The sequence below is a fragment of the Eleutherodactylus coqui genome, unplaced genomic scaffold, assembly GCF_035609145.1.
Source record: "Eleutherodactylus coqui strain aEleCoq1 unplaced genomic scaffold, aEleCoq1.hap1 HAP1_SCAFFOLD_380, whole genome shotgun sequence".
Lineage (NCBI taxonomy): Eukaryota > Metazoa > Chordata > Amphibia > Anura > Eleutherodactylidae > Eleutherodactylus > Eleutherodactylus coqui.
This window is the reverse complement of record NW_027102170.1, coordinates 20,732-37,157: the sequence shown is the minus strand read 5'-3', so window position 1 is coordinate 37,157 and position 16,426 is coordinate 20,732. Positions and strand designations below refer to the sequence as shown.

Here is a 16,426-nt window from a genome sequence, read left to right as displayed (position 1 = left end):
CTTACTTCTGCTCTGTCAAGGCAATCCTCCTCTTCCTTAATGAGTTACAATGTAGCTATTCTCTCCTGAAGACTCTGCACCTTTTCCTCCAACAGAGACACAAGTTTGGCTTTTCCTTTGGTAGATCTGTAAACATGTAGCATATGGCTACTCACCCCTTCCATGTTGTCAGTTGATGTCTACTTGCAAACTTCTAAAAGTCAAGAATTCCAGTGATCATATATAACCTATAAGATGCTACTATGCATAAAACATTTGGCAATGTCCTTCAAGCAGCTAGACCTGGCTAGACCCAGCACTCAAAATGCAACAGGCATATGCAAATTCTTTTCCTGGACCTCCAATCTCTGGTCTGGAGATGGCCTCTGAGCAGCTAGACCCCACTAAACCCAGAAATCTTCCCACTCACAGCGACTTTTCACTTTTCCCAGAATGCACCAGGAATATGCAAATTATCTTCCTGGACCTCCACTCCCTGCTCTCCCTAATACAGACAGGATGGGTCCAGAGGGCGATTGCTCCAGGTGGCCACAGGTGAAGGGTATGCCTTAAACTAATGAGTAAGGAAAATAACGAGTCTGGGTGACACCAGCTCCTCACTACATGTGAGAGGAATTTTTGAATGGGTACAGGTTGCCCTGTGGAGGATCAGCCTACTTTGCGGGACCTTCAGGAGCTGTGATCTGCCCACCCTGCTGATTGTGTTCAATGAAAGAAATCCATGGTTGTAAGAGGGCTTCTCTCTATTCTGGATGATTCTATGTGTGGAATTTGATGCATATTTAAGCTATTCTCAATGCTGTGGATCAGGCGTGTGGAACACAGAATGTTCCAGTGTGCGTGAAAGCCCCCTAGGTTGGTGCATCCAACATGGAATGACCTATTCACCTTGGTATTTTTTCTGTGCGAGTATAAACCAATTAAAAAATTTTTTAAATTCACACGCGAATGGAACACATCGATAAGGACAACATTTGCCCTTTCCCAGTCTTCTGGATCTTCACCTGTCCTCCGGAAATTTTCAAAGATTATGGTTAGTGGTTCAGCAATTATCTCCACTGCTTCCTTCAGTATCCTAGGATCTAATTCATCAGGACCTGGAGACTTGAATTCATTTAAGTTAGCTAAGTTTTCCCTCACCATCTCTCTGCTTATAGATAGCCTGCATTCTTGTGTTCCCCCATTAGCACCGTGAAGATCAGCTGATGCTAAATCTACTTTCTGAGAGAAAACAGATACAAATTAGGAATTTAGAAGTTCATTCTTCCCAATATCATTCTTAACCAATTCACCATTTTCATCCTGTAAACATCCTATAGCATCTTGGACTTTTATTTTGCTTGGACCCCCAGAGTCTCTTTTTATTGCTTTTGGCCTCTCTTACAAGCCTCAATTCATTTTCAGCTTTTAGCTTTTCTGACACTTGCCCTACAGTTTTTGCAGACAGCATTTTATTCTTCTTTAGATTTTCCCCCTCTTTCCATTTGATCAACAAAATTTTCTTCCTTTTTAAAATCTATGTTAAGTTCTGTGTTCATCCATCCTGGTCTCTTTAAATGCTTCTCATTCTTCCTTCTTTTAGGGATTGGTAACGATTGTGCTTTGACAATCTCATTTCACAATATTTCCCAACCTTCTTGGACATTTCTGTCCTTAAGAACATCCAGCCATTGGAGTCTTCCTCTCCTCTTTCTGAAATCCAACCTTGCAGTCTGAGTCTTCTCAGGTCTTCCTCCCCTTGTTATCCAACATCTAAGGATATCATGATCACTGCCTCCTAAGGTCCCAGCCACCCTTACTCCCTCCACCTTTCCCTCCCTGTTGGTGAGAGTTAGGTCCAAGATAGCAGATCCCCTTGTTTTCTCTTCTACCTTCTGGAAGATAAAGTTGTCAGCAAGAGCGGATAAGAATTGGTTGGATCCATTACTTTTATCTGAGAGATTCCCAACAAATGTCTGGATGGGTAAAATCTCCCATGATCACCATGTTGGGCTTCTTTGAGAGCTTGGCCATCTGATGTAGAAAGAGCTTCTCCATATCTTCTGCTTGTCCAGGCAGCCTATAGTAAATGCCTACAAGGGTGTCCTTTCTGTTGTTCTCTCCTTGTATTCTTACCCAAACAGTTTCTACAGAACTCCCAGCTGTGAAGCTTGAATCTCAGTGGAGATGATGCTTTCCTAACATGCATTACAACACCTCCCATTTTCTTGGGTCTGTTTCTTATAAATACATTATGTCCTTCAAGCCTTGTATCCAATCATTTGTATCATTCCACCAAGTTTTTGTGATGCCGATGACATCATATTTCTCTTCCTGTGTTCGGAGCTCCAATTCCCCATGTTTGTTTCCCATGCATTGTGTAGAAACATGTTAATTTGTGATCAGTGTCTCTTGCTCCTCTACTTTCCTTCTGAATGTTTTGTCTTTCTTCTTCCTTTTTCACTTCTAATAATACGTATTAATTGGATGCATATTTTTGCTTTTCACTTCATATTGTTCTAGTTTTAAGCTCTCCTGATTAGTCTAGCAAGGCGCCTGCCAAATCCTGTTTTTGTAAGGTGCAACCCGTCTCTAGCAAGCAGTCCATCATATAGGTAGTTCACTCCATGGTCTAGGAATCCATATCTTTGCTGACTGAACCATTGACATAGCCAGTTGTTCACCTCTAGAATCCTGCTCCATCTTCTTATTCCACGGCCATCCACTGGGAGGATGGATGAGAAGACCACCTGAGCTCCTAGTTCCTTCCCCTTCCGGCTGAGGTCTTCAAACTCTCTGCAGATAGTTGCAATGTCATTTTTTGCAGAGTCATTTGTCCCTACATGTATTAGTAGGAATGGGTAGTTGTCTGCAGAACTGAAGAGTCTTGATAGCCTATCAGACACATCTTTGATTTGTGCCCCTGGAAGACAGCACACCTCACGTGAGGCTGTGTCATGTCTGCAGACAACGGCCTCTGTTCCTCTCAATAGGGAATCCCCCACAACCAGCACTCTCCCCCTCTTCTTCACAACAACACTTCTTTTTCTCCATCCAAGAGGATTCTGAGTGCTTACTGGACTGTTCTCTGTGGGCAAAGTCATTTCTTGCTGTACTTCTTCATTGTTCTCCTGCGGTAGAGCCTGGTACTGGTTCCTGAGCAGTATGGGTGCTGGCTGACTCCTGATAATCCGGCTTCTTTGGGTCACATGCTTCCATTCCTCGACTTCTACGGCTACACTGAAAACATATTTTCCTTCAACATTTTGAAGACTTACTTCTGCTCTGTCAAGGCAATCCTCCTCTTCCTTAATGAGTTACAATGTAGCTATTCTCTCCTGAAGACTCTGCACCTTTTCCTCCAACAGAGACACAAGTTTGGCTTTTCCTTTGGTAGATCTGTAAACATGTAGCATATGGCTACTCACCCCTTCCATGTTGTCAGTTGATGTCTACTTGCAAACTTCTAAAAGTCAAGAATTCCAGTGATCATATATAACCTATAAGATGCTACTATGCATAAAACATTTGGCAATGTCCTTCAAGCAGCTAGACCTGGCTAGACCCAGCACTCAAAATGCAACAGGCATATGCAAATTCTTTTCCTGGACCTCCAATCTCTGGTCTGGAGATGGCCTCTGAGCAGCTAGACCCCACTAAACCCAGAAATCTTCCCACTCACAGCGACTTTTCACTTTTCCCAGAATGCACCAGGAATATGCAAATTATCTTCCTGGACCTCCACTCCCTGCTCTCCCTAATACAGACAGGATGGGTCCAGAGGGCGATTGCTCCAGGTGGCCACAGGTGAAGGGTATGCCTTAAACTAATGAGTAAGGAAAATAACGAGTCTGGGTGACACCAGCTCCTCACTACATGTGAGAGGAATTTTTGAATGGGTACAGGTTGCCCTGTGGAGGATCAGCCTACTTTGCGGGACCTTCAGGAGCTGTGATCTGCCCACCCTGCTGATTGTGTTCAATGAAAGAAATCCATGGTTGTAAGAGGGCTTCTCTCTATTCTGGATGATTCTATGTGTGGAATTTGATGCATATTTAAGCTATTCTCAATGCTGTGGATCAGGCGTGTGGAACACAGAATGTTCCAGTGTGCGTGAAAGCCCCCTAGGTTGGTGCATCCAACATGGAATGACCTATTCACCTTGGTATTTTTTCTGTGCGAGTATAAACCAATTAAAAAATTTTTTAAATTCACACGCGAATGGAACACATCGATAAGGACAACATTTGCCCTTTCCCAGTCTTCTGGATCTTCACCTGTCCTCCGGAAATTTTCAAAGATTATGGTTAGTGGTTCAGCAATTATCTCCACTGCTTCCTTCAGTATCCTAGGATCTAATTCATCAGGACCTGGAGACTTGAATTCATTTAAGTTAGCTAAGTTTTCCCTCACCATCTCTCTGCTTATAGATAGCCTGCATTCTTGTGTTCCCCCATTAGCACCGTGAAGATCAGCTGATGCTAAATCTACTTTCTGAGAGAAAACAGATACAAATTAGGAATTTAGAAGTTCATTCTTCCCAATATCATTCTTAACCAATTCACCATTTTCATCCTGTAAACATCCTATAGCATCTTGGACTTTTATTTTGCTTGGACCCCCAGAGTCCCTTTTTATTGCTTTTGGCCTCTCTTACAAGCCTCAATTCATTTTCAGCTTTTAGCTTTTCTGACACTTGCCCTACAGTTTTTGCAGACAGCATTTTATTCTTCTTTAGATTTTCCCCCTCTTTCCATTTGATCAACAAAATTTTCTTCCTTTTTAAAATCCATGTTAAGTTCTGTGTTCATCCATCCTGGTCTCTTTAAATGCTTCTCATTCTTCCTTCTTTTAGGGATTGGTAACGATTGTGCTTTGACAATCTCATTTCACAATATTTCCCAACCTTCTTGGACATTTCTGTCCTTAAGAACATCCAGCCATTGGAGTCTTCCTCTCCTCTTTCTGAAATCCAACCTTGCAGTCTGAGTCTTCTCAGGTCTTCCTCCCCTTGTTATCCAACATCTAAGGATATCATGATCACTGCCTCCTAAGGTCCCAGCCACCCTTACTCCCTCCACCATTCCCTCCCTGTTGGTGAGAGTTAGGTCCAAGATAGCAGATCCCCTTGTTTTCTCTTCTACCTTCTGGAAGATAAAGTTGTCAACAAGAGCGGATAAGAATTGGTTGGATCCATTACTTTTATCTGAGAGATTCCCAACAAATGTCTGGATGGGTAAAATCTCCCATGATCACCATGTTGGGCTTCTTTGAGAGCTTGGCCATCTGATGTAGAAAGAGCTTCTCCATATCTTCTGCTTGTCCAGGCGGCCTATAGTAAATGCCTACAACGGTGTCCTTTCTGTTGTTCTCTCCTTGTATTCTTACCCAAACAGTTTCTACAGAACTCCCAGCTGTGAAGCTTGAATCTCAGTGGAGATGATGCTTTCCTAACATGCATTACAACACCTCCCATTTTCTTGGGTCTGTTTCTTATAAATACATTATGTCCTTCAAGCCTTGTATCCAATCATTTGTATCATTCCACCAAGTTTTTGTGATGCCGATGACATCATATTTCTCTTCCTGTGTTCGGAGCTCCAATTCCCCATGTTTGTTTCCCATGCATTGTGTAGAAACATGTTAATTTGTGATCAGTGTCTCTTGCTCCTCTACTTTCCTTCTGAATGTTTTGTCTTTCTTCTTCCTTTTTCACTTCTAATAATACGTATTAATTGGATGCATATTTTTGCTTTTCACATCATATTGTTCTAGTTTTAAGCTCTCCTGATTAGTCTAGCAAGGCGCCTGCCAAATCCTGTTTTTGTAAGGTGCAACCCATCTCTAGCAAGCAGTCCATCATATAGGTAGTTCACTCCATGGTCTAGGAATCCATATCTTTGCTGACTGAACCATTGACATAGCCAGTTGTTCACCTCTAGAATCCTGCTCCATCTTCTTATTCCACGGCCATCCACTGGGAGGATGGATGAGAAGACCACCTGAGCTCCTAGTTCCTTCCCCTTCCGGCTGAGGTCTTCAAAGTCTCTGCAGATAGTTGCAATGTCATTTTTTGCAGAGTCATTTGTCCCTACATGTATTAGTAGGAATGGGTAGTTGTCTGCAGAACTGAAGAGTCTTGATAGCCTATCAGACACATCTTTGATTTGTGCCCCTGGAAGACAGCACACCTCACGTGAGGCTGTGTCAGGTCTGCAGACAACGGCCTCTGTTCCTCTCAATAGGGAATCCCCCACAACCAGCACTCTCCCCCTCTTCTTCACAACAGCACTTCTTTTTCTCCATCCAAGAAGATTCTGAGTGCTTACTGGACTGTTCTCTGTTGGCAAAGTCATTTCTTGCTGTACTTCTTCATTGTTCTCCTGTGGTAGGGCCTGGTACTGGTTCCTGAGCAGTATGGGTGCTGGCTGACTCCTGATAATCCGGCTTCTTTGGGTCACATGCTTCCATTCCTCGACTTCTACGGCTACACTGAAAACATATTTTCCTTCAACATTTTGAAGACTTACTTCTGCTCTGTCAAGGCAATCCTCCCCTTCCTTAATGAGTTACAATGTAGCTATTCTCTCCTGAAGACTCTGCACCTTTTCCTCCAACAGAGGCACAAGTTTGGCTTTTCCTTTGGTAGATCTGTAAACATGTAGCATATGGCTACTCACCCCTTCCATGTTGTCAGTTGATGTCCACTTGCAAACTTCTAAAAGTCAAGAATTCCAGTGATCATATATAACCTATAAGATGCTACTATGCATAAAACATTTGGCAATGTCCTTCAAGCAGCTAGACCTGACTAGACCCAGCACTCAAAATGCAACAGGCATATGCAAATTCTTTTCCTGGACCTCCAACCTCTGGTCTGGAAATGGCCTCTGAGCAGCTACACCCCACTAAACCCAGAAATCTTCCCACTCACAGTGACTTTTCACTTTTCCCAGAATGCACCAGGAATATGCAAATTATCTTCCTGGACCTCCACTCCCTGTTCTCCCTAATACAGACAGGATGGGTCCAGAGGGCGATTGCTCCAGGTGGCCACAGGTGAAGGGTATGCCTTAAACTAATGAGTAAGGAAAATAACGAGTCTGGGTGACACCAGCTCCTCACTACATGTGAGAGGAATTTTTGAATGGGTACAGGTTGCCCTGTGGAGGATCAGCCTACTTTGCGGGACCTTCAGGAGCTGTGATCTGCCCACCCTGCTGATTGTGTTCAATGAAAGAAATCCATGGTTGTAAGAGGGCTTCTCTCTATTCTGGATGATTCTATGTGTGGAATTTGATGCATATTTAAGCTATTCTCAATGCTGTGGATCAGGCGTGTGGAACACAGAATGTTCCAGTGTGCGTGAAAGCCCCCTAGGTTGGTGCATCCAACATAGAATGACCTATTCACCTTGGTATTTTTTCTGTGCGAGTATAAACCAATTAAAAAATTTTTTAAATTCACACGCGAATGGAACACATCGATAAGGACAACATTTGCCCTTTCCCAGTCTTCTGGATCTTCACCTGTCCTCCGGAAATTTTCAAAGATTATGGTTAGTGGTTCAGCAATTATCTCCACTGCTTCCTTCAGTATCCTAGGATCTAATTCATCAGGACCTGGAGACTTGAATTCATTTAAGTTAGCTAAGTTTTCCCTCACCATCTCTCTGCTTATAGATAGCCTGCATTCTTGTATTCGCCCATTAACACCGTGAAGATCAGCTGATGCTAAATCTACTTTCTGAGAGAAAACAGATACAAAATAGGAATTTAGAAGTTCATTCTTCCCAATATCATTCTTAACCAATTCACCATTTTCATCCTGTAAACATCCTATAGCATCTTGGACTTTTATTTTGCTTGGACCCCCAGAGTCTCTTTTTATTGCTTTTGGCCTCTCTTACAAGCCTCAATTCATTTTCAGCTTTTAGCTTTTCTGACACTTGCCCTACAGTTTTTGCAGACAGCATTTTATTCTTCTTTAGATTTTCCCCCTCTTTCCATTTGATCAACAAAATTTTCTTCCTTTTTAAAATCTATGTTAAGTTCTGTGTTCATCCATCCTGGTCTCTTTAAATGCTTCTCATTCTTCCTTCTTTTAGGGATTGGTAACGATTGTGCTTTGACAATCTCATTTCACAATATTTCCCAACCTTCTTGGACATTTCTGTCCTTAAGAACATCCAGCCATTGGAGTCTTCCTCTCCTCTTTCTGAAATCCAACCTTGCAGTCTAAGTCTTCTCAGGTCTTCCTCCCCTTGTTATCCAACATCTAAGGATATCATGATCACTGCCTCCTAAGGTCCCAGCCACCCTTACTCCCTCCACCTTTCCCTCCCTGTTGGTGAGAGTTAGGTCCAAGATAGCAGATCCCCTTGTTTTCTCTTCTACCTTCTGGAAGATAAAGTTGTCAGCAAGAGCGGATAAGAATTGGTTGGATCCATTACTTTTATCTGAGAGATTCCCAACAAATGTCTGGATGGGTAAAATCTCCCATGATCACCATGTTGGGCTTCTTTGAGAGCTTGGCCATCTGATGTAGAAAGAGCTTCTCCATATCTTCTGCTTGTCCAGGCGGCCTATAGTAAATGCCTACAAGGGTGTCCTTTCTGTTGTTCTCTCCTTGTATTCTTACCCAAACAGTTTCTACAGAACTCCCAGCTGTGAAGCTTGAATCTCAGTGGAGATGATGCTTTCCTAACATGCATTACAACACCTCCCATTTTCTTGGGTCTGTTTCTTATAAATACATTATGTCCTTCAAGCCTTGTATCCAATCATTTGTATCATTCCACCAAGTTTTTGTGATGCCGATGACATCATATTTCTCTTCCTGTGTTCGGAGCTCCAATTCCCCATGTTTGTTTCCCATGCATTGTGTAGAAACATGTTAGTTTGTGATCAGTGTCTCTTGCTCCTCTACTTTCCTTCTGAATGTTTTGTCTTTCTTCTTCCTTTTTCACTTCAAATAATACGTATTATTGGATGCATATTTTTGCTTTTCACATCATATTGTTCTAGTTTTAAGCTCTCCTGATTAGTCTAGCAAGGCGCCTGCCAAATCCTGTTTTTGTAAGGTGCAACCCGTCTCTAGCAAGCAGTCCATCATATAGGTAGTTCACTCCATGGTCTAGGAATCCATATCTTTGCTGACTGAACCATTGACATAGCCAGTTGTTCACCTCTAGAATCCTGCTCCATCTTCTTATTCCACGGCCATCCACTGGGAGGATGGATGAGAAGACCACCTGAGCTCCTAGTTCCTTCCCCTTCCGGCTGAGGTCTTCAAACTCTCTGCAGATAGTTGCAATGTCATTTTTTGCAGAGTCATTTGTCCCTACATGTATTAGTAGGAATGGGTAGTTGTCTGCAGAACTGAAGAGTCTTGATAGCCTATCAGACACATCTTTGATTTGTGCCCCTGGAAGACAGCACACCTCACGTGAGGCTGTGTCATGTCTGCAGACAACGGCCTCTGTTCCTCTCAATAGGGAATCCCCCACAACCAGCACTCTCCCCCTCTTCTTCACAACAACACTTCTTTTTCTCCATCCAAGAGGATTCTGAGTGCTTACTGGACTGTTCTCTGTGGGCAAAGTCATTTCTTGCTGTACTTCTTCATTGTTCTCCTGCGGTAGAGCCTGGTACTGGTTCCTGAGCAGTATGGGTGCTGGCTGACTCCTGATAATCCGGCTTCTTTGGGTCACATGCTTCCATTCCTCGACTTCTACGGCTACACTGAAAACATATTTTCCTTCAACATTTTGAAGACTTACTTCTGCTCTGTCAAGGCAATCCTCCTCTTCCTTAATGAGTTACAATGTAGCTATTCTCTCCTGAAGACTCTGCACCTTTTCCTCCAACAGAGGCACAAGTTTGGCTTTTCCTTTGGTAGATCTGTAAACATGTAGCATATGGCTACTCACCCCTTCCATGTTGTCAGTTGATGTCTACTTGCAAACTTCTAAAAGTCAAGAATTCCAGTGATCATATATAACCTATAAGATGCTACTATGCATAAAACATTTGGCAATGTCCTTCAAGCAGCTAGACCTGGCTAGACCCAGCGCTCAAAATGCAACAGGCATATGCAAATTCTTTTCCTGGACCTCCAATCTCTGGTCTGGAGATGGCCTCTGAGCAGCTAGACCCCACTAAACCCAGAAATCTTCCCACTCACAGCGACTTTTCACTTTTCCCAGAATGCACCAGGAATATGCAAATTATCTTCCTGGACCTCCACTCCCTGTTCTCCCTAATACAGACAGGATGGGTCCAGAGGGCGATTGCTCCAGGTGGCCACAGGTGAAGGGTATGCCTTAAACTAATGAGTAAGGAAAATAACGAGTCTGGGTGACACCAGCTCCTCACTACATGTGAGAGGAATTTTTGAATGGGTACAGGTTGCCCTGTGGAGGATCAGCCTACTTTGCGGGACCTTCAGGAGCTGTGATCTGCCCACCCTGCTGATTGTGTTCAATGAAAGAAATCCATGGTTGTAAGAGGGCTTCTCTCTATTCTGGATGATTCTATGTGTGGAATTTGATGCATATTTAAGCTATTCTCAATGCTGTGGATCAGGCGTGTGGAACACAGAATGTTCCAGTGTGCGTGAAAGCCCCCTAGGTTGGTGCATCCAACATAGAATGACCTATTCACCTTGGTATTTTTTCTGTGCGAGTATAAACCAATTAAAAAATTTTTTAAATTCACACGCGAATGGAACACATCGATAAGGACAACATTTGCCCTTTCCCAGTCTTCTGGATCTTCACCTGTCCTCCGGAAATTTTCAAAGATTATGGTTAGTGGTTCAGCAATTATCTCCACTGCTTCCTTCAGTATCCTAGGATCTAATTCATCAGGACCTGGAGACTTGAATTCATTTAAGTTAGCTAAGTTTTCCCTCACCATCTCTCTGCTTATAGATAGCCTGCATTCTTGTATTCGCCCATTAACACCGTGAAGATCAGCTGATGCTAAATCTACTTTCTGAGAGAAAACAGATACAAAATAGGAATTTAGAAGTTCATTCTTCCCAATATCATTCTTAACCAATTCACCATTTTCATCCTGTAAACATCCTATAGCATCTTGGACTTTTATTTTGCTTGGACCCCCAGAGTCTCTTTTTATTGCTTTTGGCCTCTCTTACAAGCCTCAATTCATTTTCAGCTTTTAGCTTTTCTGACACTTGCCCTACAGTTTTTGCAGACAGCATTTTATTCTTCTTTAGATTTTCCCCCTCTTTCCATTTGATCAACAAAATTTTCTTCCTTTTTAAAATCTATGTTAAGTTCTGTGTTCATCCATCCTGGTCTCTTTAAATGCTTCTCATTCTTCCTTCTTTTAGGGATTGGTAACGATTGTGCTTTGACAATCTCATTTCACAATATTTCCCAACCTTCTTGGACATTTCTGTCCTTAAGAACATCCAGCCATTGGAGTCTTCCTCTCCTCTTTCTGAAATCCAACCTTGCAGTCTAAGTCTTCTCAGGTCTTCCTCCCCTTGTTATCCAACATCTAAGGATATCATGATCACTGCCTCCTAAGGTCCCAGCCACCCTTACTCCCTCCACCTTTCCCTCCCTGTTGGTGAGAGTTAGGTCCAAGATAGCAGATCCCCTTGTTTTCTCTTCTACCTTCTGGAAGATAAAGTTGTCAGCAAGAGCGGATAAGAATTGGTTGGATCCATTACTTTTATCTGAGAGATTCCCAACAAATGTCTGGATGGGTAAAATCTCCCATGATCACCATGTTGGGCTTCTTTGAGAGCTTGGCCATCTGATGTAGAAAGAGCTTCTCCATATCTTCTGCTTGTCCAGGCGGCCTATAGTAAATGCCTACAAGGGTGTCCTTTCTGTTGTTCTCTCCTTGTATTCTTACCCAAACAGTTTCTACAGAACTCCCAGCTGTGAAGCTTGAATCTCAGTGGAGATGATGCTTTCCTAACATGCATTACAACACCTCCCATTTTCTTGGGTCTGTTTCTTATAAATACATTATGTCCTTCAAGCCTTGTATCCAATCATTTGTATCATTCCACCAAGTTTTTGTGATGCCGATGACATCATATTTCTCTTCCTGTGTTCGGAGCTCCAATTCCCCATGTTTGTTTCCCATGCATTGTGTAGAAACATGTTAATTTGTGATCAGTGTCTCTTGCTCCTCTACTTTCCTTCTGAATGTTTTGTCTTTCTTCTTCCTTTTTCACTTCTAATAATACGTATTAATTGGATGCATATTTTTGCTTTTCACTTCATATTGTTCTAGTTTTAAGCTCTCCTGATTAGTCTAGCAAGGCGCCTGCCAAATCCTGTTTTTGTAAGGTGCAACCCGTCTCTAGCAAGCAGTCCATCATATAGGTAGTTCACTCCATGGTCTAGGAATCCATATCTTTGCTGACTGAACCATTGACATAGCCAGTTGTTCACCTCTAGAATCCTGCTCCATCTTCTTATTCCACGGCCATCCACTGGGAGGATGGATGAGAAGACCACCTGAGCTCCTAGTTCCTTCCCCTTCCGGCTGAGGTCTTCAAACTCTCTGCAGATAGTTGCAATGTCATTTTTTGCAGAGTCATTTGTCCCTACATGTATTAGTAGGAATGGGTAGTTGTCTGCAGAACTGAAGAGTCTTGATAGCCTATCAGACACATCTTTGATTTGTGCCCCTGGAAGACAGCACACCTCACGTGAGGCTGTGTCATGTCTGCAGACAACGGCCTCTGTTCCTCTCAATAGGGAATCCCCCACAACCAGCACTCTCCCCCTCTTCTTCACAACAACACTTCTTTTTCTCCATCCAAGAGGATTCTGAGTGCTTACTGGACTGTTCTCTGTGGGCAAAGTCATTTCTTGCTGTACTTCTTCATTGTTCTCCTGCGGTAGAGCCTGGTACTGGTTCCTGAGCAGTATGGGTGCTGGCTGACTCCTGATAATCCGGCTTCTTTGGGTCACATGCTTCCATTCCTCGACTTCTACGGCTACACTGAAAACATATTTTCCTTCAACATTTTGAAGACTTACTTCTGCTCTGTCAAGGCAATCCTCCTCTTCCTTAATGAGTTACAATGTAGCTATTCTCTCCTGAAGACTCTGCACCTTTTCCTCCAACAGAGGCACAAGTTTGGCTTTTCCTTTGGTAGATCTGTAAACATGTAGCATATGGCTACTCACCCCTTCCATGTTGTCAGTTGATGTCTACTTGCAAACTTCTAAAAGTCAAGAATTCCAGTGATCATATATAACCTATAAGATGCTACTATGCATAAAACATTTGGCAATGTCCTTCAAGCAGCTAGACCTGGCTAGACCCAGCGCTCAAAATGCAACAGGCATATGCAAATTCTTTTCCTGGACCTCCAATCTCTGGTCTGGAGATGGCCTCTGAGCAGCTAGACCCCACTAAACCCAGAAATCTTCCCACTCACAGCGACTTTTCACTTTTCCCAGAATGCACCAGGAATATGCAAATTATCTTCCTGGACCTCCACTCCCTGTTCTCCCTAATACAGACAGGATGGGTCCAGAGGGCGATTGCTCCAGGTGGCCACAGGTGAAGGGTATGCCTTAAACTAATGAGTAAGGAAAATAACGAGTCTGGGTGACACCAGCTCCTCACTACATGTGAGAGGAATTTTTGAATGGGTACAGGTTGCCCTGTGGAGGATCAGCCTACTTTGCGGGACCTTCAGGAGCTGTGATCTGCCCACCCTGCTGATTGTGTTCAATGAAAGAAATCCATGGTTGTAAGAGGGCTTCTCTCTATTCTGGATGATTCTATGTGTGGAATTTGATGCATATTTAAGCTATTCTCAATGCTGTGGATCAGGCGTGTGGAACACAGAATGTTCCAGTGTGCGTGAAAGCCCCCTAGGTTGGTGCATCCAACATGGAATGACCTATTCACCTTGGTATTTTTTCTGTGCGAGTATAAACCAATTAAAACATTTTTTAAATTCACACGCGAATGGAACACATCGATAAGGACAACATTTGCCCTTTCCCAGTCTTCTGGATCTTCACCTGTCCTCCGGAAATTTTCAAAGATTATGGTTAGTGGTTCAGCAATTATCTCCACTGCTTCCTTCAGTATCCTAGGATCTAATTCATCAGGACCTGGAGACTTGAATTCATTTAAGTTAGCTAAGTTTTCCCTCACCATCTCTCTGCTTATAGATAGCCTGCATTCTTGTGTTCCCCCATTAGCACCGTGAAGATCAGCTGATGCTAAATCTACTTTCTGAGAGAAAACAAATACAAATTAGGAATTTAGAAGTTCATTCTTCCCAATATCATTCTTAACCAATTCACCATTTTCATCCTGTAAACATCCTATAGCATCTTGGACTTTTATTTTGCTTGGACCCCCAGAGTCCCTTTTTATTGCTTTTGGCCTCTCTTACAAGCCTCAATTCATTTTCAGCTTTTAGCTTTTCCTTCACTTGCCCTACAGTTTTTGCAGACAGCATTTTATTCTTCTTTAGATTTTCCCCCTCTTTCCATTTGATCAACAAAATTTTCTTCCTTTTTAAAATCCATGTTAAGTTCTGTGTTCATCCATCCTGGTCTCTTTAAATGCTTCTCATTCTTCCTTCTTTTAGGGATTGGTAACGATTGTGCTTTGACAATCTCATTTCACAATATTTCCCAACCTTCTTGGACATTTCTGTCCTTAAGAACATCCAGCCATTGGAGTCTTCCTCTCCTCTTTCTGAAATCCAACCTTGCAGTCTGAGTCTTCTCAGGTCTTCCTTCCTCCCTTGTTATCCAACATCTAAGGATATCATGATCACTGCCTCCTAAGGTCCCAGCCACCCTTACTCCCTCCACCATTCCCTCCCTGTTGGTGAGAGTTAGGTCCAAGATAGCAGATCCCCTTGTTTTCTCTTCTACCTTCTGGAAGATAAAGTTGTCAACAAGAGCGGATAAGAATTGGTTGGATCCATTACTTTTATCTGAGAGATTCCCAACAAATGTCTGGATGGGTAAAATCTCCCATGATCACCATGTTGGGCTTCTTTGAGAGCTTGGCCATCTGATGTAGAAAGAGCTTCTCCATATCTTCTGCTTGTCCAGGCGGCCTATAGTAAATGCCTACAAGGGTGTCCTTTCTGTTGTTCTCTCCTTGTATTCTTACCCAAACAGTTTCTACAGAACTCCCAGCTGTGAAGCTTGAATCTCAGTGGAGATGATGCTTTCCTAACATGCATTACAACACCTCCCATTTTCTTGGGTCTGTTTCTTATAAATACATTATGTCCTTCAAGCCTTGTATCCAATCATTTGTATCATTCCACCAAGTTTTTGTGATGCCGATGACATCATATTTCTCTTCCTGTGTTCGGAGCTCCAATTCCCCATGTTTGTTTCCCATGCATTGTGTAGAAACATGTTAATTTGTGATCAGTGTCTCTTGCTCCTCTACTTTCCTTCTGAATGTTTTGTCTTTCTTCTTCCTTTTTCACTTCAAATAATACGTATTATTGGATGCATATTTTTGCTTTTCACATCATATTGTTCTAGTTTTAAGCTCTCCTGATTAGTCTAGCAAGGCGCCTGCCAAATCCTGTTTTTGTAAGGTGCAACCCGTCTCTAGCAAGCAGTCCATCATATAGGTAGTTCACTCCATGGTCTAGGAATCCATATCTTTGCTGACTGAACCATTGACATAGCCAGTTGTTCACCTCTAGAATCCTGCTCCATCTTCTTATTCCACGGCCATCCACTGGGAGGATGGATGAGAAGACCACCTGAGCTCCTAGTTCCTTCCCCTTCCGGCTGAGGTCTTCAAAGTCTCTGCAGATAGTTGCAATGTCATTTTTTGCAGAGTCATTTGTCCCTACATGTATTAGTAGGAATGGGTAGTTGTCTGCAGAACTGAAGAGTCTTGATAGCCTATCAGACACATCTTTGATTTGTGCCCCTGGAAGACAGCACACCTCACGTGAGGCTGTGTCAGGTCTGCAGACAAGGGCCTCTGTTCCTCTCAATAGGGAATCCCCCACAACCAGCACTCTCCCCCTCTTCTTCACAACAGCACTTCTTTTTCTCCATCCAAGAGGATTCTGAGTGCTTACTGGACTGTTCTCTGTTGGCAAAGTCATTTCTTGCTGTACTTCTTCATTGTTCTCCTGCGGTAGAGCCTGGTACTGGTTCCTGAGCAGTATGGGTGCTGGCTGACTCCTGATAATCCGGCTTCTTTGGGTCACATGCTTCCATTCCTCGACTTCTACGGCTACACTGAAAACATATTTTCCTTCAACATTTTGAAGACTTACTTCTGCTCTGTCAAGGCAATCCTCCTCTTCCTTAATGGGTTACAATGTAGCTATTCTCTCCTGAAGACTCTGCACCTTTTCCTCCAACAGAGGCACAAGTTTGGCTTTTCCTTTGGTAGATCTGTAAACATGTAGCATATGGCTACTCACCCCTTCCATG

The 16,426-nt window shown here is 42.9% G+C and overlaps 5 non-coding genes across 5 annotated transcripts; all 5 read left to right on the top strand.

Annotated features, from left to right (window-relative positions):
- Nucleotides 1-543: 543 nt before the first annotated feature.
- LOC136598754 (U12 minor spliceosomal RNA) lies at nt 544-690 on the top strand. Its single transcript, XR_010788857.1, has one exon. It is a non-coding gene; the product is annotated as a U12 minor spliceosomal RNA (small nuclear RNA).
- Nucleotides 691-3,795: 3,105 nt separating this feature from the next.
- LOC136598753 (U12 minor spliceosomal RNA) lies at nt 3,796-3,942 on the top strand. The gene has a single exon (XR_010788856.1). It is a non-coding gene; the product is annotated as a U12 minor spliceosomal RNA (small nuclear RNA).
- Nucleotides 3,943-7,047: 3,105 nt separating this feature from the next.
- On the top strand, nt 7,048-7,194 carry LOC136598752 (U12 minor spliceosomal RNA). Its single transcript, XR_010788855.1, has one exon. It is a non-coding gene; the product is annotated as a U12 minor spliceosomal RNA (small nuclear RNA).
- Nucleotides 7,195-10,298: 3,104 nt separating this feature from the next.
- LOC136598751 (U12 minor spliceosomal RNA) lies at nt 10,299-10,445 on the top strand. Its single transcript, XR_010788854.1, has one exon. It is a non-coding gene; the product is annotated as a U12 minor spliceosomal RNA (small nuclear RNA).
- Nucleotides 10,446-13,550: 3,105 nt separating this feature from the next.
- On the top strand, nt 13,551-13,697 carry LOC136598750 (U12 minor spliceosomal RNA). The gene has a single exon (XR_010788853.1). It is a non-coding gene; the product is annotated as a U12 minor spliceosomal RNA (small nuclear RNA).
- Nucleotides 13,698-16,426: the final 2,729 nt, after the last annotated feature.